A 27,538-nucleotide genomic window follows, 5' to 3' on the forward strand; every position below is an offset into this window, starting at 1 on the left:
AGTCTATTTAGAGTAATTACTTATTTCCAGATCTGTGCTTTCCCTGGAAGAAATTTCTAGATTTCTTCCCAACATGGCCCCTAGGTATGAGATAAACTTTCCAATCAGCAAAGGGTAGGAAGTGTCTGGTCCTTATGATTTTCTCTCATTGCCCAACTCATCCTATTTAGTCAGAGCATTGACCTCTGTTCTCACTGTGCCTGTTAAGATGTACCCTGGCCTGTCTGGTCACTGCATACCCTAACGTAGCTTCCACAGAGATGTGGTTGCTCCTACTTGGTCTATTTAGAATTAGGCTCATATGTGCTGCTGAAAATCATGGAACTTTGCTTTGCCTCCAGTCCTGAAATGCTCACACACTGTGTGGCCTCATTATCCCAACCTCAGTCTTCTTATGAGTGAGTCTCTCAACACTTTCTTTTCCCATCCCTGACCTCTATTACGATAGTCAAGGTTCTTTGTTGTAAGCAACAGAAGTAGACTCTTCGAGAAGTGGGCGGTAGGGGTGGGGAAGAAGAACTGTAAGAAAATTTTGCATGTCTTGAAGAAACACTGTGATGGTTATAAACCAGAGTTGAATCTGGGCTTCTAGAAACATAATCCAAAGCTATGCAATAGGACTTCTACTTCTGAGTAGAATATAGTAGGTGGCAGCAGGTCAACATTTCTGCTGCAGCAGCTAGAAAAAAAATAGATGAATTACAAGAATTATATTCTTAAAATCATTACTGAGCTATGAAAACAAAGAAGACTAGAAGGACTAAAATTCTAGTCTTCCCAAGTGAGCTGATAATCTTTTTGTCTCTGGAGGGGAATATGCTGATTTTTAAGAGCAGTCCTGAGGATCCAGGTTGGATTAGGTAGAGGTATTTTACTGAGGAAAAGGAATAAGTGAAGCCTTTGGAGTTCACATGGACTAGAATGATATATTAGAAACTAGAGTAACTCTGAAATCATGATCTGTTTTCCCTCAAAGGATATTTCTTGAGTTCTGAAGTAGCACAAGAACCTGATGTTCTAAGCTGGAAATAAAGTAAAATTCAAGTCCACTACAGTGAGAAAGGCTGCCTCAAACACTCTGATGGTCTCTCCCGCAAGATCTTTGCCTTATTTTGGAACTACTTGTGATAGGAAACCAATGAATTACGCTCAAGAAATCTGAAAGGCACAACTGAATCTCCCAGTTTCTCAGGGCTGAAAATATGGTGATTTTTCAGATTCTCAGTCACAAAACTGGGAGAGCAATGCTCAAGGCATACGGTCAAAACACTAATTCCTAGGTCTTCCAAAAATCACAACCCCAAACCAAGCCAGGTCAATCCTGGGTTGGATTGAGGTGATAGTTCCTCCTATTATCTGTCTAACAGAGTAAAGGAGATACCATCTCTGGCAGAAATAACATCATCGAATGCACATTCTGGATCTGAAAAATATAATATCTGAAATTAAGATCTAGTGAGAGATGCTTAACAGCAAAGTGGACACAGAAAAAGGCAAGATTGCTGAACTCTAAGATAGGCCAATAGAAAATATGCAATTTGAGGCACAGAGTGAGAGAGAGAGACCAAAAAACAAAACAAACAAACCAACCTACAGGGCATAAGAAACATCTAAGACACAGTCAAAAGCTCTAATGTACATGTAAAATGAAGTCCAAAAGTAGAGGAATGGAAGAAATTGAGGCAGAAGTAATATTTACAGAGATAATAGCCAAGACTTTTCCAAAACTAATAAAAGATAGCCACACAAAGATTCAAGAAACCCAGCAAGCCTATAGCAAAATAAACACAAACACATCATGGCTCATAACAAACTGCTGAAATTCCAAGACAGAAAAACAGCGTAAAAGCAATCAGAGAAAAGAAAGACACTGTTTCCAGGAGAGCAACAGCAAGACTAGCAGCTAACTATCTAATGACACTATGGAATCTAGAAGATAATGAAATGGCATTTTTTAAATGCTGAAACAAACAACAAAAAAACGCTGCTAATCTAGAATTCACTATCCAGCAGAAATGGCTGCCAAAAATGAAAGCCAAAATACAGATTTTTTTTTCTATTAAAAAAATAAGCTAAGAGGATTTGTCACCAAAAGACCCACACTAAAAAACATACTATTATTCAAAGAACTTTTTTTTTTTTCACTTTGCAGTTTGCTAGGAAATCATTACATTTTTGAAATTTATGTTACAAAAGCAGGATCTGAGTTTTATGTTGCCATCAAATAGTCTATACTTTCTTTCTAGGGGGAAAAAAGAAAAAAAGAATCACACAAGTTAATTCCCCTTCTTCGGTCACTATCATGGCTTTCTACAGACAAAAGTATTGAGTAATTGCTACTTTTTAAAAATTTTGATATAATGACAGCAATTAATTTTGTACTTTGTGCACTAGACATGCAATAAATAAATACAGAAATGTATATGAATTTTTTGGTTTTCAGTCCAGAGGCATTGAAACAGAAATTAAAGAAAATGCTAACATCTATCTTTAATAGCTTTTTAGAGTTTAAAAAGAATTTTTGCATACATGATGTTATTTAATGCTTACAAACTTCTAGATAAATTAATGGTATTCAAATTTTATATATAAGAAATGCATCTCCAATGAGTTAAGCAACATAGTGTATCTTTTCTCAAGTTAGGTGGCAGAAAAGTTTGGGAAGAACAAAATAAAGCTAAGCCTCAAAGAGATTAAGTACCCAGCTTTCTTTACGCAAAATGATCAGTTCTGTCTACTAACTAAAGCAAACAAACAACATATGTATGTATGTGTGGTATGTATATCTGTATATTTATTTTTATACATAAAAAATGTAAATATTTATATTCTAAAATCACCATATATTTAATAAATGTGATCCTTCAAGCAGAGAACAGACGAAAGCAAAACCATCAGAATAAGTTTTTAACTGTCTAGCAATAGATGGCCTTTAGTGTTATTTTAATAATGAGGTTAACACCTCTCCATCATTTTAAAGTACCTGAAGCAGATTTTTCTTTAATTTTGAATTTGAGATATTTTAAATAGAAGAGTAATATAACAGACATCTGTGTACCCACAATCAAGCGTAAACAGATGTTCATACTTTATCACTTTTCTTGTTTTTTTTATTTTTAAAGAAAAAATAATTCCCCCCATGAGTCCCCTCATTTCCTCCCCCAAATTAGCCAATATTCTGAAGTTGGTATGTTTTATGCATGGACTGTATATACATGTACCTATGAACAACTAATTGTAGTGTTTTTAAACTTTATATAAAAAATATGTTTTGTGACATACTTAAAAAACAATATGTTGGGTACTCATCCATGTTGAGGACATGTAGACCTTGTTCATTCATTTCATTTTTTTGTGTATGGTTCCACCATAATGATAAACCAGAGTATACTTATTAGTTCTTAGACTGATGGACAATTAGATTATTTCCCTTTTTGCTATTGCAAAAGCATTGTAATGAATATTTTGGCATGTCTCTTTCTGCCACATTGGAGAGCTATCTAGCGTAGATAACCTGGGACAGTTGCTCTTGCTGAATGGAAGGTATGTTCATCTTCAACTTTATTAGATATTGGTTAACGGCACTCCAATTGTGCTATACCAATTCATACTCTCAGTTGTAATTTTTAACTGAGCCCCTTTCCTACATCCTCACCAACTCCTAGGGTTACCTGACATTATATAATATTTACCATTCTAGAGGATGTGAAAGATAATCTCATTATTCTTACAATTTTAATAGGCTTATTTGCCATTTGGGTCTCCTCATCTGTAAATTGTCTATATATACTCTTTGATCATTTTTCTTCTAGGTTGTTGGTCTTTTCCTTTTTGATATGTAGAAGTTCTTCTACAGAATTAGTCTAAACTTAATCTAGAGAATAATCCTTTGTTATGTGTATTACAAATATTTTCTCCCAATCAAAATAAATAAATATGCCACAGCACTGGACTGATGAGAAAAACTTTACCTTCCAGTAAGCACTAGATATTACAATTTTCACTGCTCTAACTTCTCTGCCAGGAGCACGAGTTGTTAATACCACCAGCACTGATGCTCATCCTACATTAGAAATTTGACCTTATAACCATTCCTAATGTCACTTCCAAGAGTAAGAGTTCCCTATCACTTCTCTCTTTGCCCTCTATGTCCTCAAAGTCTTTCACGGCTGTGTGCGATGATGGAGGTACAAGAGAGAGTGAATATCTAGCATTTTCAGGTTTTGTAAGAGAGATCATCTCTATCCCACTCAAGAAGAGGAGGCTCTCCCAAGTAGAAAATAGTTTAGATGTTGTGTGGACTAAACAAGTAACAAATGTCCACTTCATTGCCCTTTATTAGCATTAATATTTAAAAGCATCTACAAGCAAGTGAAACTGATTCTCACCCTGCTTTCTTGGAGCTTTTGATCTAGAATCATTTTTCTTTTAATTGCAGCAAATGAGATAATTTTTCTATGGTTACAATGATTCTTCCAAAGAGAAGAAGAGATAAGGTCCTCATATTCCATCAAGATGAACTACAGATCATCCGTAAACTTATAACTAAACTAAATTTCTCAAAGTACACTGAGACCCAAACACAGCATAGAGTTCACAAATTCTTTTCATAAATAAGACGCATTAACAGAGTCCTTCTTAGCATCGACCATTTGCTAATCAGATCCTTGCCTTTCTGACTCACAAAGCCCAATAAAGAGGGCTTCCCTGGTGGCACAATGGTTGATAATCTGCCTGCCAGTGCAGGGGACGCGGGTTCGAGCCCTGGTCTGTGAAGATCCCACATACTGCGAAGCAACTAAGACTGTGCACTACAACTACTGAGCCTGTGCTCTAGGGCCCATGAACCACAACTACTGAGCCTGCGAGCCACAACTACTGAGCCCGCGAGCAACAACTACTAAGCCCACATGCCACAACTATTGAAGCCCATGCACCTGGAGCCCGTGCTCCACAACAAGACAAGCCACCGCAATGAGAAGCCCGTGCACCGCAGTGAAGTGTAGCCCCCACTCGCCACAACTAGAGATAGCCTGCGTGGAGCAATGATGACCTAATGCAGCCAAAAATAAATAAATAAATAAATAAATTTTTAAAAGCCCAATAAAGAAGAAAATAGAACTTCTAAAAATAAAAGAGACTTTGGTTAAACACAAACCTGGGTTTAAATATTACTTTAGTTTTTATTGGCTTTGACCTCGGGAAAAATCCTTTAATTGCTCTAATCTTTCATTTTTTACATTAAAATAAGACTGACTATTTACCTTGCAGTGTATTATAATGATTCAAGACTACATATACTAAAATGCCAATTACATTTTTAAAAAAAACTTTTAAAATGCAACATTAAGGAGACAAAATATCTTCAATGAGATTTAGAAAGCTACATTTTTTCCTTGGCGAATGGAAGAAAATACAGGTTAATAAATTCTGCCATGGAATTATGAGTACCTAGGAATAAGTACAAAGAGAAGTTTCTCTGCTCTCAGTGTTTCCACAGACAATTTGAAAACAAGGAAGAATCTGATGGATTCAATTTTTTAGAAAAAGAAACTAAGCAAAAGGAAAATAAGTGACTTATTGGATTTCTTATCATTAGATAAGAAAGACTAAAACTTTTAAAATATTTCTTTCATGTTTATATCAAACATATTTGGGCTTCATTAAAAATATTTCTTCAAGTATGTTCCAGAATCATCAGAGTCTACTCTCAAAACCATATTTTCTAGGAAAAAGTAGACTGGTTAAGAGTAATTATTTTTAATGTGAAAACATCTTTCATGTCCCTATTTCTGTCAGGTACTTCCCAATTGAAGACGATTAGATTTGAATCTCACCTGTGAGATTATAACATGTAGGCAACCCAAAACATTTTAAGAAACTGACTTCACCAGAAAGTCATGATTTGTAAATGCAAAGTTAAGTGTGAGAAATTGGTACGTCTGACTACATTATGTGTTCACTCAGATGCCAAAACATCACTTCAATTTCTTATTTAAGCATCAAGAAGCAAGAGTAAAATGTGTCTTTCTTTCATGTGAGATAACATTATGAGGCATTTGGTCAGTAAAAAATGAGAAAAAAATTTTCAAAAAGCAAAAGTGGAAAAGTACGCAAAAGCAAAATTTCAAAGTACCTCAACTTTCTACCTTCTACATTTGTATGGGTATATACTTTATAAACTATACTAGCAAGAAAATAGGGAGCAGCAGTTGAAGGACTTGAGGAACTCTTGTTTTCTAAAACACATTTTTTTGCTTCAGCAATATAGGTCACATTCAAGTGTTTCCTTAAAGCCCTAGAAAAAGGAAATTCTTCTACAGTAACAATTAAACTTTTTATAATGTTAAAAAGTTATAAGAAGTATTTTTCATGCACATTGAAACTTCCTTAACATAGAAAACATTCTGAAAACTCTCGAAAAAAATTTTCCCACTTTTATAACGAAGGTGATTGTATCCAAAAATTGAGTAAAACAAAACTAAAAAAATTAATTTTTCTCTCTAGTTTATGGAGTATTCAGCCACCACAAATCCAGAAAGATTGAAATTGGTTACTTAAGTTATTAAGGAACATTCTTCATCTATCTTCTAATTAATCAAAGGGAAAACTAAGGGACTGAGTGACTTGATCAGGACTGAGTGGCAGAAATGAATCAAGGTTAGAAACTGATGGCCTCCTGGCTGGCAGGCTGATGCTTCTACATCTATATAACACTCCCTCCCAGTGGTTGGAAAAGTGGCAGGGAATAGCTACATAACTGCATATACCATGATGATCTCAAATCATCAATGGAATGATACACTAGATTTTCATAATAAGTTTCACATTTATTTATTCAAACGTATTTTTCAATATCTTCCCTATGCAAGGTACTATGGTAGTCTTTGATTATATATTAACATGAGCCATGCTCTCATAAAGCTTAATGTCCAGTATGGGTGAAAATTTTTAAACCAATAACCCCACAGTGTATCATTATAAATGGTGAAAGTGTTGTGATAGAATAATAAGAAGGATTTACTTTAGATTTGGTAGTCTCTATGTGAAGTGATAGTTAAACCAAAATGAAAATTACTAATATAATTTATCCAGTTTAATAAAGAGAAAGAGAGCATTTCAGACAGAAGTAACAAATTCAGGGCCAAAGGTGAAGAAAGAACTCAGCATATTTACAACTTGGAAAAGCAGCTTGTATGGCAGGAGCATATTTAATGAACAGAAATGGCACAAGATAAAGTTCAAAAGCAAGTCAAGGGTCATATTATCTGTGATCTTGTTAGCTTAGATAAAAGGCTTTTATTTTATCATAATTAAATATAAAACTGTTAATGTTTGTAAGCAGGAAATGACGTGATCTTATTTTCATTTTTAGAAGACTATTCTGGACACTGCATGAAGAATGGACTAGAAGGCAATCAGAGTAGAAATTAAGAGGCAAGTAAAAATGCTACTGCAAGTTAGACTGACCAAGATAAAAGAGAAGACTCAAATTCCTGAAATTAGGAATGAAAGAGAAGGAATAACTACAAACCTAACAGAAATTTTAAAAAGGATTATATGAGAACACTATTAAGAACAAAATACCAACAAATTAGGTAACTTAAACAAAAGGGGGAAATTCTAGAAAGTCACAAACTACCAAATCTGACTCAAAAAGAAATAGCTAATTAATAAACCTATAACAATTAGAAAGATGAATTAGTAATTTAAAAGTTTCCTGATGGCTTCCCAAGTAAATTCTATCAAATATTTACAGAAGAATTAATCCCAGTTCTTCACAAACTCCTCATAAAAAGAGAAGAGGAGAGAGAAGAAAAGGTCTCTGTGAGACTAGTATTACCATGATACCAAAACCAAACACATCACAAGAAAAGAAAATACATTTCTTATTAACATAGATATAAAAATCCTCAACCAGTATTAGCAAACTGGATCCAGCAATACAGTCAGCCTTCCATATCCACAGTTCCACATCCATGAATTCAACCAACCATGAATCAAAACTATTCTAAAACAAAATTCCAAAAAGTTTCAAAAAGCAAAATATGAATTTGCCTTACACTGGCAACTATTTACAGGGCATTTACATTGTATTAGGTATTATAAGTAAACTAGAGATGATTTAAAGTATACAAGAGAATGTGCATAGGTTATATGCAAATACTATGCCACTTCATATAAGGGACTTGAGCATCTGTGGATTTTGGTATCCACAGGGTGTCCTTGAATCAATCCCCTTCAGATCATCAAGGGACGAATGTACATAAAAAAGGATTACACACCATGACAAGGTGGGATTTACTTTGAAAATTCAAGGTTGGTTTAACATCCAAACATCTATTAATATAAGACACCATATTAATAAAATAAAGAACATGATCACCTCAATAGACACAGAAAAATATTTGAAAACATCCAACACCCTTTCACAATAACAAAAACACTCAAAAAACAAGGAGTAGAAGGGAAATTCCTCAACTCAATAAAGAACATCTACAAAAAACATCTAGCTTCATAGTTAAAGGTAAAAGACAGAATGCTTTGTCCCTTAAGATTAGGAACAAGACAAGGGTGTGAACTTTCACCACTTCTATTCAAAATTGTACAGGAAGTTTTAGCAGAATACTTAGGCAGCAAAAATAAATGAAATACATTCAGACAGTAAAGGAGGAAGTTAAACTATCTCTATTTGCAGTTGCCATAATTTGTACATAAAAGTACTAACATGCACTAAAATAACCAGTAGAACTAATAAATGAGTTCAGCAAGGTTGCAGCATACAAGATCAATATAAAAAATCAACTTTATTTCTACTAATAAACAGTCCAAAATTTAAATTAATAAAGAAAAACTTATAATAGCATCAAAAAGAATAAAATATTTAGGAGTAAAGTGCAAAACTTAGGAAGTACAAGAAATACACTAAAATATACAAAATATTGTTGAAAAATTAAAGAAGATCCAAATAAATGAAAATATACCCCATATTCATGAATCAGAAAACTTAATATTGTTAAGACAGCAATATTCCCCAAATCAATCTACAGATTAACACAATTTGTATCAAAATCCTTGCTGCCTTTTTTTGCAGAAATTGACACACCTGTTCTAAAATTCATATGGAAATTCAAGGGACACAAATTAGCCAAAATAATTTTGGGAAACAAAAGCAAATTTGAAGTACACGTCTCAATCTCAAATCTTACTGCAAAACTACAATAATGAAGACAGTGTGGTACTGGCGTTAAGGATAGACATATAGAGTAATGGAATAGAATTGAGAGTTCAGAAACAAATCCATGCATTTACAGTGAGTTGATTTTTGACAAGGATGCCAAGACGATTTCAATAGGAAAAGAATAATCTTTTCAACAAATAGGGCTGGGATAAATCAATATCCACAAGCAAAAGAAAGATATTGGACCTCTGTTTTAAATTAAAACAAAAATTAACTCAAAATGGATCACAGACCTAAAGATAAGAACTAAAACTATAAAACTTTTAGAAGAAAACATGGGGTAAATATTCATGACCTTGGGTTAGGTCTTACATACAACACCAAAAGCACAAGTGACAAAAGAAAATTAGATAAATTGAAATATGTCAAAATTTTAAAATTTCTGTGCTGCAAATGATACCATCAAAAAAGTGAAAAGACAATCCACAGAATGGGGGAAAATATTTGTAAATCATTCATCTGATAAGGAACTTGTATCCATGATATATAAAGAACCCTTACAACTCAATAATAATAATAATAATAAAAGCTAATAGTAAGAACACTTACAACTGGATAATTTTTTAAAAACCTAATAATCCAATTAAAAATAGACATTTCTCCAAAAAAGATATGCAAATAGTAATTAAGCACATGAAAAGATGCCCAGCCCACATCATTAATCATTAGGGAAATGTAAATCAAGACAACAATGAGATTTTATCTTTACAATTCATCTCCACTAGCCTTCAATAGTTATAAAAAAAAATTAACAAGTCTTGGTAAAAACATAAAGAAATTGGAAGTTTCATTCATTGCTGCTAGGAATGTAAGGCTAGTGTGGCCATTTTGGAACAGAATTTGGCAGTTTCTCAAAAATGTTAAACGTAGAATTACCACATGACTCAACAACTCCTCTCTAAAATATATATCCAAGAGAAATGAAAATAAATGTTCATGCAAAGATGTGCACACAAATATTCATAGCAGCGTTATTCATAAGAGTCAAAAAGTGGAAATAGCCCAAATGCCCATCAAATGATGAATGAATAAGCAAAATGTGTTTTATCCATACAATGGAATATTATTCAGCCATACAAAGTGATGAAGTACTGATACATTGTAGAACATGAATGAACCTTAAAACCTTATACTAAGTGAAAAAATTCAGTCACAAATGACCACATATTCTAGGGTTCCATTTACATGAAATGTCCAGGATAGGCAAAAGCACAAAAACAGAAGGTAGATTAGGGGTTGCTTGGGGATGGGAAGGGGTAGGAAGGGATATGGGGAGTGACTGCTAATGCATTCGGCATTTCTTTTTAGGTGATGAAAATGTTCTAAACTGAGATTTTGGTTATGATTGCACAATGCTGTGAATATAATACAAACCACTGGATTGTACAACTTTAAAGGTGTGAATTTAATGGTATGGGTATTATATCTCAATAAAGATGTTTTTTAAAAAAGAGAAGATAAAGAATGCACTGCACTGAAGAGACAGTGGAGTTGTGAACCAGAACAGTGGTAGTGGGTATGGAAAGAAATGTATATAAGTGATAGATTTGATATAGAGGAGAAGGAGAGAGGGGCATGAGAGAGGGCTTCCTCTTTCTGGCGTGATCAACCTGGTGTATCAGAGTGTCATGGGCTGAGATAGGAAGATCTGGGAGAAGAGCCACTGGGAATATGGAGGGAGAAATGATCACAAGTTCTGTTCGCTATACCTTAGTTTTCAGGAACCTAGAAGACAAGCCAGTGGAAATAACAAGTAGGTGGCATGAATTTGGTAGTGTCCAGCAGATAAATGGCACATAAAGGTTATGGAAGTAAATGAGATCAAGCAAGGCAAGACCGTAGACACAGAGATGAAAATGGCTCAGGACAGAGCCTTGAAGAGTTCCAAAATGTATAAGTTAATTAAGTGTGATAATGACTCCTTAATGCCTATAATGGGGCATTTCAGCATTCCTGATAGCCTATGTTGTGTATATACACTGGATTCTTTCCTTTGAACCAGATGGAACATCTTGCAGATTTCTTCATTAATTAGTGAGTTAAATAATACCTTTGACATGTGTTTATTTTATATTTGTATGAAAATCATAGTTTTACCTTTTTAAACAATTATCCTGCAAACAGACAACAAATGAACTTATTTACAAAACAGAAACAGACTCAGAGACTTGGAGAATGAACTTGTGGTTACCGGGGGGAAGGGATAGTTAGGGAGTTTGGGATTGACATGTACACACTGCTATATTTGAAATGGATAACCAACAAGGACCTACTGTATAGCACAGGGAACTCTACTTAATATTATGTAACAACCTAAATGGGAAAAGAATTTGAAAAAGAATAGATACATGTATATGTATAACTGAATCACTTTGCTGTACACCTGAAACTAACACAACATTGTTAATCAACTATACTCCAATATAAAATAAAAAGTTAAAACAAACAAAAAATCCTCCCATGATTTCACATTGTCTTTCAAATAAGAAACCAAAATCCTTAAATGAGCAGTAGTGTGCTGCATGATCTACCCATCTCACCTGCCTCACTGCTTTTGCTTCTCCAATTATTTCTGGTCTTTAGTTCTTCCATTCCCCATGCCCTTTCCCACTTAGATTCTTCACCAGGTCCTCTGCCTGGAGTTCCTTGCTTTCTCTGCCTTTCATCTCTTTACTAAGTATCTCCTAGCAATCATCTGTATGGTGTTTTGTAACCATTTCTGTCCAAGCCAGGGTCCTTCATTGTCACACAGAAAACATTTAATATTTGTTGAATAAATAGATGAGTGAATGAATGTTGCATAATCCCAGCTCCGATTGGTCTGATTTGTTGGTTGTATTCTTGAAATTCAAGGAAAGTATGCAAGGGCATCTGCTTTTAAGTTAATGATTTAACGGAGCCAAATGTAAGATTTGAAATAAACTTTTTTCCTCTGAATTCAATTGTCCCTGTAAATGGGCAAAGCAAACTTCACCCACAGCATGCATAGCAGTACGTAGCTGCAGAGCCAGATTTCCACTGCCTGTTTCTCACTGTCACTCAGTCCCTCAGAAACTGGATGTGTTTTTCTCTGTCTGAGGAAAAAAAAAAAAATGGCAAGAGCAATGTGATCCATGTCTCCACGCCTTTTAGGATTCAGTCAGCCCCCAGGGTTTCTCCTAGGAAGGAGGTTCCCCACAAATGATTTGTCTTCCTGACCGGGGTTGGGGAAGGGAGCTACCTCTGCAGGTCAAGAAGGTAGTTCTGACACCTTCTGTCATTAGTCACGCCACTAGGCATCCATGGACGGTGTATTAAAAGGCAAATCCAGAATCACGGCACAAAAAGTTTCTGCCATATGAAAAGTACTTTTTTCAAACTAAAGCATCTGTGGTTTTGCTGATGAATCAGAGCACATCTCCCTGCAAGTGGTTCATCTTTTGTACCCTCTCAACTCCCATGTTGGGATGGGAGTGTGGAAGTGGCGGATAAACTCAGTCAGCAAACAGCAAATACATCATATATAAGGGACTTAAAAATATGACTAAAGATTGATTTTCTCCTGGGCTTTTATTGGGTATAAATATCTGTTGACCTATGCATTCACTTTTAATTTAATAATATTGTCATTTTTCTATATTCTGAGGCTTCGCTTGTCACAAAAGGAGGAGGCGCCCTAATATGGTGCCGGTCCCCCCATTGTAAAGGCAGATTGGATCTACCAACGTATTTTTCAGGGAGATTGCCAAGTCATTTCCCAAACATTGTCATCACACTATTATTTACTTACATTTGATATAAATAGAAGTTAACTGTAATAGTTGACTTAATGGTCTGTGGTCTCCCCTAATGTGTCCCTGACTTGATGAAGCAGTAGTGCCTCCTTCCCCAATCTTGGGTTGTCCCTGAGGTTTCCTCCCACTCCCAGTCGCTTTGCTTTTTATAAGTTGAAAGAGACTGTATTTGGGAAGTATGAGAGTTTGGAGTCCATAGTACCTATAAACACCTGATATGTGAGCCAGATTTGGGGGTCATGGGGAACTGCATTAAGTTCTGAAATTCAAGTCTCAGTTTCAATTCAAGGGGTCCTGTTGAGACCTAACAGACATCAGATGATCAGAGTCAAAATGTATCTGCTTTTACCCACCCCTCCTGCCCTAGCATCCCCAAAACATCTAGCAGTAGACCCAATCATAAGTCAAGAAGAGTACAATAGAAGTTAGAACTATTTTCTCCTTGTGCGTTCTTTACAAGCTGACAGAAAGTTAAGAGTTTGCATTAATTCACCTTTCCTAATTCCCACATTTCTCCCATGCAACATTATTCCCTCCTTCTTGTAGGTTCTTAGAGCTCTTTAACTTCATTATACTATTGATCATATCCTAGTGAGGCTGGATGTATATGATTTCTGTCTCTCGTTCTCTCTAGACTATGATTCTTTTAAAGATAGGAAATAGGTATTATTTTTCTTAGTATTCTTAAGGCAAAGCCCAGGACTTAGCATGTAGTAAATAGACAATGGATGGTTTTAGAATGGATGAAGAAATTAAACTCTTTCAGCCCAGGAGCAATTTAGTAAATTGCTAAAGCCAACGCATTCATTCTGGACCAGAGAGCTGACATCAGACATCATTTTAGTTTCTCCCTTGACTCCACTATATGTGCAAGTCAGCCAGATCTCTGGTCTGATATTTAGGTATCCATGAGATATCAGAGTTCTCTAATCAATCAAAGAGGCATTCTTTATATTAAAGTAGTTACAAATGCCTACTTGATTTTCAATGCTGGTGAGACAGGCTGGACTGTATAGAAATCTCAAGGCTAACTCTCCTACACTCTCTTACAACCTAGGGTAAATCCAGGCCTTAGGAGACATATTTATTTAATGCAGCAAATATCTATGGCGAGTCTTCTAAGTAGAAGATGCTCTATTAGATATCAGCCCCATCCTGCTCCTTTCCCTAAGCCCTCAACCTGGAGTCCTTCGGCTCTCTGAAGATGAAGGCCTTTCTCAAGCAAAGACATTCCTGGCCCCAAAGTTTACCCTCAGAAAAAGAAATAAAAAATAAGTAAGGGAGTAATCTCTGCTCCCAGTTTTGTAACCATTTACTCCTACCTCTAAGGTCCCACTGCTGGGCTTGGGAATTATTATAATTATTTCTCTTTGACATGACCTTCTCCTGCCTGGGGTGGAATGAAGGACCAAGAGCACAGTCCAAACAAAATCAGAAACAAATACCATAGTGATGTTTTAGAAATGAACTAAAGATTTTAAATATCTATTTTATAATGATATTACTTATAATGATACTTTTATTCCCATAAACTTTCCTTGTATTTTTTAAGAATATTGAACACCTACTACAGGTCTGGCACTGTTCAAAGGATGGGGTTTACAATAATGAACAAGAGCCTACTGATTTTGAGTCTACAGTCTAGCAGGAAGTGACAGAAAAGATCACCAGATTTTGTAAAAAAAGATACTTTATAAAATGTCACTAATTATTGTGGACTCTGAGGTGGGAATTTAAAACAATACATCAGTCATTTAACTGAACTTTGCAGCTTGGCCACACCACACTGTGCTAGGAGCTCTTAGAAGAAATGTCTGTATTACTTTAGGTTCATGTGGTCAAATAAAAGGCTTAGTTTCAATGTTTTAGTTATAGGAAAGCCTGGAATCACAGGTTGGAATGAATTTCTACTTCTAGCTCATTATTCCAGTAAAAACATATGGTTTTATACAAAAGAAGAAGAAGATCCCCGCTGTTTGAAGACTAATTGATGACAGGATTATAAAAAGTTTTGTCTGAGAATGGTTTTCAGTAATTTAACAAGGAATTTCCTGTACAGTCTGGAGTGGAAAGACTAGGATGATGTCCTGGTCTTCACAGGCAAGGAATCCTTTTGTTATTACTAAAAAATACTTCTGCTTTATATAGAAAGTATATAATATTCCTATTATATTATATTCTACATATTATATATACAAGTGTTTATATAGATAACCATTAACATTTTAATGGTTAATCTATATAAATGGGAATTAGTAGCTAGGTATGGGAGGTATAGAGTTATACCAGTGTGTCAATGAGTCGTTGTATTGTCAGCCCAACATCTACACTCTAAACACAGCAATCCCTCTCACAACCCCAATTAACATATCCATAGAGTGATCTCCCATGAGTCATGCTTGTACAATGGGACCATTCCATTGACCACTGTTGGTTGGAGCAGGCTTGTGCACCTGACCCAATCCGTGACAATTAGTTAAGATTGGGGCTGAAAGAAAGAAGTTAGTCCTTCTTGATGTAGCTGGACCATGTACAAGAGAATCTTGGGTACTAGGGGTTGGCATCTTCTACCTTGCTCCAACAAAGCCGAGAAGCCATTCTTCAAAGAGAGAAAGAAGAATGCTGCAGATATTCAGAGTCTATAAGTAAGGATCTTCCTGGGTTTTTAGTAACTAGATCCAGCCCCTTCTCATCTTTGAGTTCTAGAAAACACCCCTGTACTCTCATAGTAAATTCCTTTTTTCTCTTTCAGTTAGCTACAGTCAGATGAATATTAATCAGAGTTCAAGAAGAGAAGCCATAGGTGAAGACGTGGGGTAGGCCAGAACTAGATAAGAGAACTAGGTAGGAGAAAATAAGAAATGAGGGTCAATAGCAAGGTGATCCATGATAAAATAAAGTAGAATTAAATGTGGCAAATAATCAAATCAAAAATTGATTCTAGACTGTTGCTCATACACTGTCACATTCCTTCTGTGTGGTCTGAACCAACCTATAGCTAACAAGTGACCAAAGAGATTCATGATGTCTCTTTCCTCTGTATCTTCTGATCATTCTCTCTCCAAGGGCTTTTTGTCCCAATCTTAGCAACAACAAACTTATCATCCCTCCTTTCTCAAACAAATAAAAAAATAGACTTAACTCCTTCCTCTTCTTGCCCTTACTCCGTCAAGTGCCCTTTTTCCTCTCCCTTCTATCAAGAATGCTTTCTCAAACATTCCTTGGCTCCTCAGGCTCCCTCATTACTCTATGACTTTGTTCCTAGACAATTCTACCTAAACAAGTCTCTCCAATCTATTCCCTCCTCTCTAATTTCCTCTCCAATAGCCCTAGTTGAGGTCCTCATCCTCTCTTACTGAGGCTAATATAACGGCCTCCTGATTGGTCTCCCTGTTTCCAGCCCCTTCCTCTTTCTAATCCATCCCTTATAATATCACTAGAATTGTCTCCTAAAAACACAAATATGACTGGGTCCACTATCATTTAAAGACCTTCTAAGTCTTCATGTTGCCTTAGATTGAATCTAAATGTGGCTGTCAAACCACTTTCATTTTTATCCCAACTTATTTTTTTCACAATTTTATCTTCCACAAACCCCTACTCATGTACTATTTGGGACTGTAATGCCATAATCCCAAACACACATATTTTATGCTTTTGTGCTTTTTTTAAATGTTGTTTCCTTTGTCTAAATTGCCTTTTCCCCCCATACACACCATTTCCCCATTCTATGCCTCATGAATTTTAAGTTCTCCTTTGTGAAAGTTTACTTATATTTTTAGCTGCTACTACAGCTCATAACAGATATATTTCCTTGTGACACCAATAGAGCACTTGCCTCACTGTACAGTGTGGTTTGTACAATCCTCCTACTGGGCTATAAACCACTAGCAGACAAAGAAAATGCATTATTAATGTTCAGATCTCTAATGCCTACAAATGTCTCTTTAAATACTAAATAAATGCTTATTAAATCAAATTAAATTATTAAATAGTCAAGCTGCAGGTAAAAAAATTGTTATTTCTATTTCCTAAGATTTATACATTGACATGGAAATATTTCTATTTTTAAAATAAAAAGCCAACAGTCACTTATTCATTCATTCATTCAATAATTGATTCATTATATTTCCTAAACACATATTATTTTGTAGTCCAATTGTGCAGAAGTACCTTCAAAGTCCTTAATATAAAAATTTTTACTTAAATAGTGAACAAAAGTTCCAGAGTTGGCAGTGGTCAGTAGTCCTAGCTAAGTATTCCTATTCAAATGGATATTGCAGTACAATATTAAGATGCAGTACAATAAGCAAAATAACAACTCTGGTATTTTTTAAATACTTGTATTTGATTTTAAACTACACAGATTTCATAAACAAACCAGAAATTAAATGTTCAATAAATTTCAAACCAAAATAGTATAAGCTTATTCTAAAACATAAATTGCAAACATAAACCTATTTTAAAATATACATTTATTAGCAGATAAAATTAATTCTTACTCAAAATATAATAAACACTACATTAAGATAAAGTAAAATTTATCATAAAATTACTCTAAAATATCAAAATATTCAGATTAGAAAAAAAATTAGCCAGTATATTCTAGAAAAAAATCAAAACTTAGTGAAAAAGGCTAACTCTGAAATAATTCTCTTTTCCAAAGTATTAAGAGAGGGGTGCAAGAATGAGGGGAACAACCTAAGATAATAGATTTTATACCTAAATGATTTTCCACTTTGAGAAATTTCCCCTACTCCAATTTAGTGGTTTGTTGAGTTCTTCCAATTGCTTCCTATGTCCAAGTTGTCTGGAATAATATTCTGAATGTTAGCACTTGTATGAAGTTAGTATAGCTTTAATGTTTCTGCCAAATGTCATTACCTCATTTCTCAAACTGAACTATGAAAATAACTGGAATCTTCTTATACAGACCTTTGATGACCTCAAATGAAGAAATGAGAAAAGCAAAGACATAATAGCTAGTGAAACTCTCCTGTGCTTTATGATACAAATTACATCACTATGACTTACCAAATCTACCAACATTTGCTTAATTTGAGATGTGAGGCTATACTATGGACAAGTAAATGATTAGATGTTTATATGACCCAGATTTTGTTGCTCTACTAGCCAATGATTGCTTCATTTTGATCCACAAAAAGTCAACCAGCCATATAGACACAGTCAGAACATAAGCCAGAGATCAAAAACTGACCAAAGAATCTCACCGGCATCCAATTTAGGAAAGGGTGAAAAAAGTTCAGAGACTATGTCTGGTACCCTACTGATACCCTCCTTCCCCCCATTCTGCCCCTCCAAAAACTGCATATGATTGTGTGTGACTGTGTGCATTTATATTCTCATATAGTCAATCCTCACTATTCGCAGGTCCAATAATTGTGAATTCACCTACTTTCTAAAAGTTATTTATAACCCCCAAATCAATATCACTAAAAAAAATCACTTTTGTGATAATTCATGAGCATGCTCAGAGTAGAAAAAAATTTGAGTTGTCCAAAGCACTAGTTCCCAGTTGAGGTCAAACAAGGTGGTGCTCTGCTTTCCTGTTTCACTCTAACACAGAGATGACCAGAGGATGGAGATGGTAGGAACAGTGGTGAAGCTCCAGCTCTGTGGCCAGTTGGATGGCTTTGCATCCCAACTTTGGCACCTGTTAGTGGGGCAGCCCCAGGCAAGTCACTTAACATTTTTGAACCTTATTTTCTCTTTTGTAAGATAAAGATAATAGAATATACTAGAGTGTGTTTCTTTTAGGATTAAACATTATACACTATGTGACCAGTCTCTCCCATCAGGAAGCTTGCACAAGTCTCTTAGTTAGCCTCATCCACCAGATGGCAGACAGCAGAAGCAAGAAGAACTACAATCCTGCAGCCTGTGAAATGAAAACCACATTCACAGAACGAAAGACAAAATGTAAAGGCAGAGGACTATGTACCAGATGAAGGAACAAGATAAAACCCCAGAAAAACAATTAAATGAAGTATAGATAGGCAACCTTCCAGAAAATGAACTCAGAATAATGATAGTGAAGATGATCCAGGACCTCGGAAAAAGAATTGAGGCAAAGATCGAGAAGGTGCAAGAAATGTTTAACAAAGACCTAGAAGAATTAAAGAACAAACAAACAGAGATGAACAATACAATAGCTGAAATGAAAAATACACTCGAAGGAATCAATAGCAGAATACCTGAGGCAGAAGAACGGATAAGTGACCTGGAAGACAGAATGGTGCAATTCACTGCCATGGAATAGAATAAAGAAAAAAGAGTGAAAAGAAATGAAGGCAGCCTAAGAGACTTCTAGGACAACATTAAATGCACTAACTTTCGCATTATAGGGGTGCCAGAAGGAGAAGAGAGAGAGAAAGGACCCGAGAAAATATTTGAAGAGGTTATAGTTGAAAACTTCCCTAACATGGGAAAAAAAATAGCCACCCAAGTCCAGGAAGCACAGAGAGTCCCAGGCAGGATAAACACAAGGAGAAACAAGCTGAGACACATAGTAACCAAATTGACAAAAATAGACAAACAAAAATTATTACAAGCAACAAGGGAAACACAACAAACAACATACAAGGGAACTCACATAAGGTTAATAGCTGATTTCTCAGCAGAAACTCTACAAGCCAGAAGGGAGTGGCACAATATATTTAAAGTGATGAAAGGGAAGAATCTAAAACCAAGATTACTCTACCCAGCAAGGATCTCATTCAGTTTCGACAGAGAAATCAAAAGCTTTACAGACAAGGAAAACCTAAGAAAATTCAGCACCACCAAACCAGCTCTACAACAAATGCTAAAAGAACTTCTCTAGGCAGGAAACACAAGAGAAGAAAAGGACCTACAAAAACAAACCCAAAACAATTAAAAAAATGGTAATAGGAACATACATATCGATAATTACTTTAAATGTAAATGGATTAAATGCTCCAACCAAAAGACACAGACTCACTGAATGGATACAAAAACAAGACCCATATATATGCTGTCTACAAGAGACCCACTTCAGACCTAGGGACACATACAGACTGAAAGTGAGGGGATAGAAAAAGATATTCCATGCAAATGGAAATCAAAAGAAAGCTGGAGTAGCAATACTCATATCAGATAAAATAGACTTTAAAATAAAGAATGTTACAAGAGACAAGGAAGGACACTACATAATGATCAAGAGATCAATACAAGAAGAAGATATAACAATTATAAATTGTTATTTATAACCCAACATAGGAGAACCTCAATACATAAGGCAAATGCTAACAGCTATAAAAGAGGAAATTGACAGGAACACAATAATAGTGGGGGACTTTAAAACCTCACTTACACCAATGAACATATTATCCAGACAGAAAATTAATGAGGAAACACAAACTTTAAATGAAACAATAGACCAGTTAGATTTAATTGATATTTATAGGGTATTCCATCCCAAAACCGCAGATTACACTTTCTTCTCAAGTGCACACAGAACATTCTCCAGGATAGCTCACATCTTGGGTCACAAATCAAGCCTCAGTAAGTTTAAGAAAATTGAAATCAGATCAAGCATCTTTTCCGACCAAAACTCTATGAGGATAGAAATAAATTACAGGGAAAAAACCGTAAAAAACACAAACACATGGACGCTAAACAACACATTACAAAATAACCAAGAGATCACTGAAGAAATCAAAGAGGAAATTAAAAAATACCTAGAGACAAATAACAACAAAAACACGATGATCCTAAACCTATGAGATGCAGCAAAAGCAGTTCTAAGTTTACAGCAATACAATCTTACCTCAAGAAACAAGAAAAATCTCAAATAAACAATCTAACCTTACACCTAAAGGAATTACCAAAAGAAGAACAAACAAAACCCAAAGTTAGTAGAAGGAAAGAAATCATAAAGATCAGAGCAGAAATAAATGAAATAGAAACAAATAAAACAATACAAAGATCAATAAAACTAAAAGCTGGTTCTTTGAAAAGATAAACAAAACTGATAAAACTTTAGCCAGACTCACCAAGAAAAAGAGGGAGAGGACTCAAATCAATAAAATTAGAAATGAAAAAGGAGAAGTTACAATGGACACTGCAGAAATACAAAGCATCCTAAGAGACTACTACAAGCAACTCTATGCCAATAAAATGGACAACCTGGAAAAAATGGACAAATTCTTAGAAAGGTATAACCTTCCAAGACTGAACCAGGAAGAAACAGAAAATATGAACAGACCAATCAATCACAAGTAATGAAATTGAAACTGTGATTAAAAATGTTCCAAGAGGGCTTCCCTGGTGGCACAGTGGTTATGAATCAGCCTGCCAATGCAGAGGACACAGGTTCGAGCACTGGTCTGGAAAGATCCCACATGCCGCGGAGCAACTAAGCCTCTGCGCCACAACTACTGAGCCTAAGCTCTAGGGTCAGTGAGCCACAACGCCTGCCACAACTACTGAAACCTGCACACCTAGAGCCGATGCTCTGCAAAAAGAGAAGCCGCCACAATGAGAAGCCTGCACACCGCAATGAAGAGTACCCCCTGCTCACCGCAACTAAGGAAAGCCCACACACAGCAATGAAGACCCAAATGCAGCCAAAATTTAATCAATTAATTAATTTTAAAAACTTAAAACAAAAATCTTCCAACAAACAAAAGTCCAGGGTCAGATGGCTTCACGGGTGAATTCTATCAAATATTTAGAGAAGAGCTAACACCCACTCTCAAAACTCTTCCAAAAAATTGCAGAGGAAGGAACACTCCCAAACTCATTCTACAAGGCCACCATCACCCTGATACTAAAACCAGACAAAGATACTACAAAAAAAGAAAATTATAGACCAATATCACTGATGAATATAGATGCAAAAATCCTCAACAAAATACTAGCAAACAGAATCCAACAACACTTTAAAAGGATCATACACCATGATCAAGTGGGTTTTATCCCAGGGATGCAAGGATTCTTCAATATACGCAAATCAATCAATGTGATACACCATATTAACAAACTGAAGAATAAAAACCACATGGTCATCTCAATAGATGCAGAAAAATCTTTTGACAAAATTCAATACCAATTTATGATAAAAACTCTCCAGAAAGTGGGCATAGAGGGAACCTACCTCAACATAATAAAGGCCATATATGACAAACCCACAGCAAACATCATTCTCAATGGTAAAAAACTGAAAGCATTTCCTCGAAGATCAGGAACAAGACAAGAATTCCACTCTTGCCACTATTATTCAACATAGTTTTGGAAGTCCTAGCCATGGCAATAAGAGAAAAAAAAGAAACAAAAGGAATACAAATTGGAAAAGAAGAAGTAAAACTGTCACTGTTTGCAGATGACATGATACTATACATAGAGAATCCTAAAGATGCCACCAGAAAACTACTAGAGCTAATCAATGAATCTGGTAAAGTTGCAGGATACAAAATTAATGCACAGAAATCTCTTGCAGTCCTATACACTAACAATGAAAGATCAGAGAGAGAAGTTAAGGAAACAATCCCATTCACCATTGCAACAAAAAGAATAAAATACCAGGAATAAACCTACCTAAGGAGGTGAGAACCTGTACTCAGAAAACTATAAGACACTGATGAAAGAAATTAAAGATGATACCAACAGATGGAGAGATATACCATGTTTGTGGATTAGAAGAATCAATATTGTGAAAATGACTATACTACCCAAAGCAATCTACAGATTCAATGCAATCCCTATCAAATTACCAATAGCATTTTTTACAGAACTAGAACAAAAAATCTTAAAATTTGTATGGAGACACAAAAGACCCCGAATAGCCAAAGCAGTCTTGAGGGAAAAAAACAGAGATGGAGCAATCAGACTCCCTGACTTCAGACTATACTACAAAGCTACAGTAATCAAGACAACATGGTACTGGCACAAAAACAGAAATATAGATCAACGGAACAGGATACAAAGCCCAGAGATAAACCCATACGCCTATGGTCAACTAATCGATGACAAAGAGGCAAGGATATACAATGGAGAAAAGACAGTCTCTTCAATAAGTGGTGCTGGGAAAACTGGACAGCTACATGTAAAAGAATGAAATTAGAACACTCCCTAACACCATACACAAAAATAAACTCAAAATGGATTAAAGACCTAAATGTAAGACCGGACACTATAAAACTCTTAGAGGAAAACATAGGAAGAACACTCTTTGACATAAATCACAGCAAGATCTTTTTTCACCCACCTCCTAGAGTAACGGAAATAAAAAGAAAAATAAGCAAATGGGACCTAATGAAATTTAAAAGCTTTTGCATAGCAAAAGAAACCATAAACAAGATGAGAAGACAATCCTCAGAATGGGAGAGAATATTTGCAAATGAATCAACAAAGGATTAATCTCCATAATATATAAACAGCTCATGCAGCTCAGTATTAAAAAAACAAACAACCAAATCCAAAAATGGACAGAAGACCTAAAGTAGACATTTCTACAAAGACATACAGATGGCCAAGAGGCACATGAAAAGCTGTTCAACATCACTAATTATTACAGAAATGCAAATCAAAACTACAATGAGATATCACCTCACACTGGTTAGAATGGGAATCATCAGAAAATCTACAAACAGCAGATGCTGGAGAGGGTGTGGAGAAAAGGGAACCCTCTTGCACTGTTGGTGAGAATGTAAATTGATACAGCCACTATGGAGAACAGTATGGAGGTTCCTTAAAATACTAAAAATAGAATTACCATATGACCCAGCAATCCCACTACTGGGCATATACCCAGAGAAAACCATAATTCAAAAAGACACATGCACCCCAATGTTCATTGCAGCACTATTTACAATAGCCAAGTCATGGAAGCAACCTAAATGCCCATCGACAGACGAATGGATAAAGAAGATGTGGTACTTATAAACAATGGAATATTACTCAGCCATAGAAAGGAACGAAATTGAGTCATTTGTAGAGATGTGGATGGACCTAGAGACTGTCACACAGAGTAGAGTAAGTCAGAAAGAGAAATACAAATATCATATATTAACACATATAAGTGGCATCTAGAATAATGGTACATATGAACCGGTTTGCAAGGCAAAAATAGACACAGCTGTAGAGAACAAACGTATGGACACCAAGGGGGGAAAGCGGGGGGATGGGGGGAGGTGTGGGTGATGGTGGTGGGATGAATCAGGAGATTGGGATTGACATATATACACTAATATGTGTTAAATAGATAACTAATAAGAACATGCTGTATAAAAAATATAAAATAAAATTCAAAAAAAAATATTATATACTATGAGAGATATATGGACCCTTAGGAGCTAATTCGATGCTTGGTAACTTTACAGAACATAGCTACTATGAGTATAAGAATTCACTGTATCTCAACATTGGTAATGAGATTCTGAAGCATCACAGTGGCTTATGCTTGCTCTCTGAAAGGACTCGGAGAGATTATTCTTACTCCAGGTCTTATATGCCCTTATTTTTACATACACTTCAGTATTATTACACTGCTCACCAATTTAACTACAGGAATTTATGTGCTATCTAGCATTCTACAATCAATCCAGTTCCCTTTAGTTGTTATACAAGATTGTTTATTGAATCGTTCAAAGCATATGGAAGAGCTGGCTTGTGTAAGTTACTCATTGATGTGTTTCTTTTATAATTCTACTACACAATATTTATGACAGGTTCAAATCTTCTGAAAAAGGAATAGACAATTATCAAGAAGCAGTTTACAGCAGTTTCTTGCCTCATGACATGATTTTCCACCTGGCTAACTGCTGTACTTGACTTAGATATAAACAAAAGTACAGGAACTGTTGAATTAAATCAGGGGTTTGTCAATCTTAATTGAACAGAAAAACAGCACTTTTAAATTAGAAAAATATTATGTATTGCTGACGTATAAATAACTCTTGTAACTTATAATAAGATAATTAAATATTTTGTCTACTTAAATATATTTTAAATGGACAAAGGATTAGAACAGACCACTTAAAAAAGGTAGTAAGAGCCAATAAGCACATGAAAAGATGCTCAAAATGATTAGACGTCAGAGAAATGCAGGATAAATCACCATGAGATATCATTACACAATCACTAGACTGACTAAAATTTTAAAAGATTTATAATACCAAGAAAAACTGGGACTCTCATACATTGCTAATGGGAATGTAAAATGCACAACTACTTTGGAAAACAGTGTGTCAGTTTCTTATAAAGTTAAATATACACTTACCATATGCCCAACAAATCAACCCCTAGGTTAATTACTTAAGAAAAATGAAAACGTATGTCCACACAAAGACTTTAACACAAATGTTCAGAGTAGCTTTGTTCATAGTACCCCAAAACTTTAAACAACTCAAATGTGAACAGGTGAATGAATAAACAAATCGTTGTATATTCATGCAATTGAATACTAATCAATAATGGAAAGGAATGAACTGCTGAAACACAAAACAATTGAATGAATTTTAAAACCATGATACTGAGTGATATAAGCACTCACAAAAGAGTACACATTGTATGATTCCATTTACATGAAATTCTAGAAAGACAAAGCAAATCTATGACAACAGAAAGCAGATCAGTGTTTGCCAGGGGCAGAGTGGGTGAGGAAGAAGAATGTCAAAAAGGATCATGAGGGAACTTTGGGGGTTATGGAAATGTCCTCCACCTTGACTGTGGCAGTGGTTACATGGCCATAGACATTTGTCAGAACTCAATGAACTGCACACTTAAAATGGGTGTATGTCCTCTCCTGGGTATATATACGAAGAAAACGAAAACACTAATTAGAAAAGACACATGCACCCCACTGTTCACAGCAGCATTATTTACAACAGCCAAGATATGGAGGCAACCTAAGTGTCCATCAAGTGATGAATGGATAAAGAAGATATGGTATATATATACAGTGGAATACTACTCAGCCATAAAAAAGAATTAAATTTTGCCATTTGCAACAACATGGATAGACTTGGAGGGTATTATGCTTGGTGAAATAAGTCAGATGGAGAAAGATAAATACTGTAGGATATCACTTATATGTGGAATCTAAAAAATCAAACAAACTAATAAATATAACAAAAAAGAAACATACAGATATAGAGAACAAACTAGTGATTATCAGTGGGTAAAGGGAAGGGGGGAGGGGCAGGATAGGAGTAGGGGATTGAGAGGTACAAACTACTAGGTATAAAATAAATAAGCTATAAGGATATATTGTACAGCACAGGGAATATAGCCAATTTTTATAATAACTATAAGTGGAGTATAACATTTAAAAATTGTGAATCACTATGTTATACACCTAAAACTTATATACTATACATCAACTATACCTCAGTAAAGAAAAAAATTTTAAAGAGCTGTAAATGAATGAACCCATCCCCCATGTCTGTAAACCAGACCAATCCAAGAAGAAGCCATGTGGTTGGTACCCAATAGAAACAACCTCAGACTCATCGGCTCAGTCCACAGACTTACACTGAACTCCTCAACTTGACCCCACATTCTATTCCATTTCTAACCTCCTGGATTCTCAACCTTTTGCTCAGTCTTCTGTTCTGGACCACAGTACTGCCCCTCTAATTTAATCATGAATATAGCTGGTTTAGTCACCTCTCTTGAACAAACTTTGGCCCCAAACTCTGTCCTCTCTTACTCTTTGCAGTGCTTGAGGTCCCTACGATAAGCCCTGGTGGTCACTTTCCCCTAACAGAGCTGCATCCCTTAGCCTTGAGGGAGCTAAGGACAGCTAGGTGACTGTAACTAGAAAACCTTTTAAATTAGAAGATGTCAATCTTTGGAAACACTTACACAATGCCTTTATTTTCGACGGTCACTGTATTTTAACTAGTAAGTTATTGTGTCTCTAAGTATTTAAAGGGAGTTCTGCACGTACCTCATTTGTAAGACATTTATTTCATCTGAGTTTAATTTAAATCTGCTGTATAAAAAAAATAAAATAAAATTTAAAAATTCAAAAAAAAATCAGAGACTAAATTTTATGATCCTTTGAACTGTCTAAAATAATATCAACTTAGATTTGTGGCAAAAAATACACACAAGATAGGCATTTTGCAGGTTTTCATAGTCAGTGTACTGTAGCCTTATGGAGTTTGAAGAGTTGTTGAAGGGGTTTTTTGTTTTTGTTTTGTTATTCTGTTTCTTTGTTTTTGTTTTTGTTTTTGTTTTTTTAATGTCTGAAACATTTATATTAACATATTTCCATACATATTTCCATACAAATACAAATATAAGATTTTTAGAAATTTCATGTAATGTCTGAAACATTTATATTAACATATTTCCATACAAATAACCCAATGAAAGTTTAGTATTAGTTGTTTTGTTTGTTTTTTTATACTGCAGGTTCTTATTAGGCATCAATTTTATACACATCAGTGTATACATGTCAATCCCAATCGCCCAATTCAGCACACCACCATCCCCACCTCACCGCAGTTTTCCCCCCTTGGTGTCCATATGTCCATTC

The 27,538-nt window shown here is 35.3% G+C and overlaps 1 protein-coding gene and 1 long non-coding RNA gene across 8 annotated transcripts in view; one reads left to right on the plus strand and one right to left on the minus strand.

The window, feature by feature from the left end:
- The window catches only part of LOC309647875 (uncharacterized protein), a 420,689-nt gene that overhangs the window by 300,199 nt on the left and 92,952 nt on the right, over positions 1-27,538 (minus strand). The gene's annotated exons all lie outside the window — the stretch shown is intronic.
- Positions 4,906-27,538, plus strand: part of LOC309647899 — a 46,691-nt gene continuing 24,058 nt past the window's right edge. The window contains exon 1 of the long non-coding RNA XR_014256378.1: positions 4,906-27,206. This is a non-coding gene — a long non-coding RNA (uncharacterized lncRNA). The remainder of the gene's footprint in view (positions 27,207-27,538) is intronic.

The sequence above is a fragment of the Balaenoptera physalus genome, assembly GCF_965194825.1.
Source record: "Balaenoptera physalus genome assembly, chromosome: 18".
Classification (NCBI taxonomy): domain Eukaryota; kingdom Metazoa; phylum Chordata; class Mammalia; order Artiodactyla; family Balaenopteridae; genus Balaenoptera; species Balaenoptera physalus.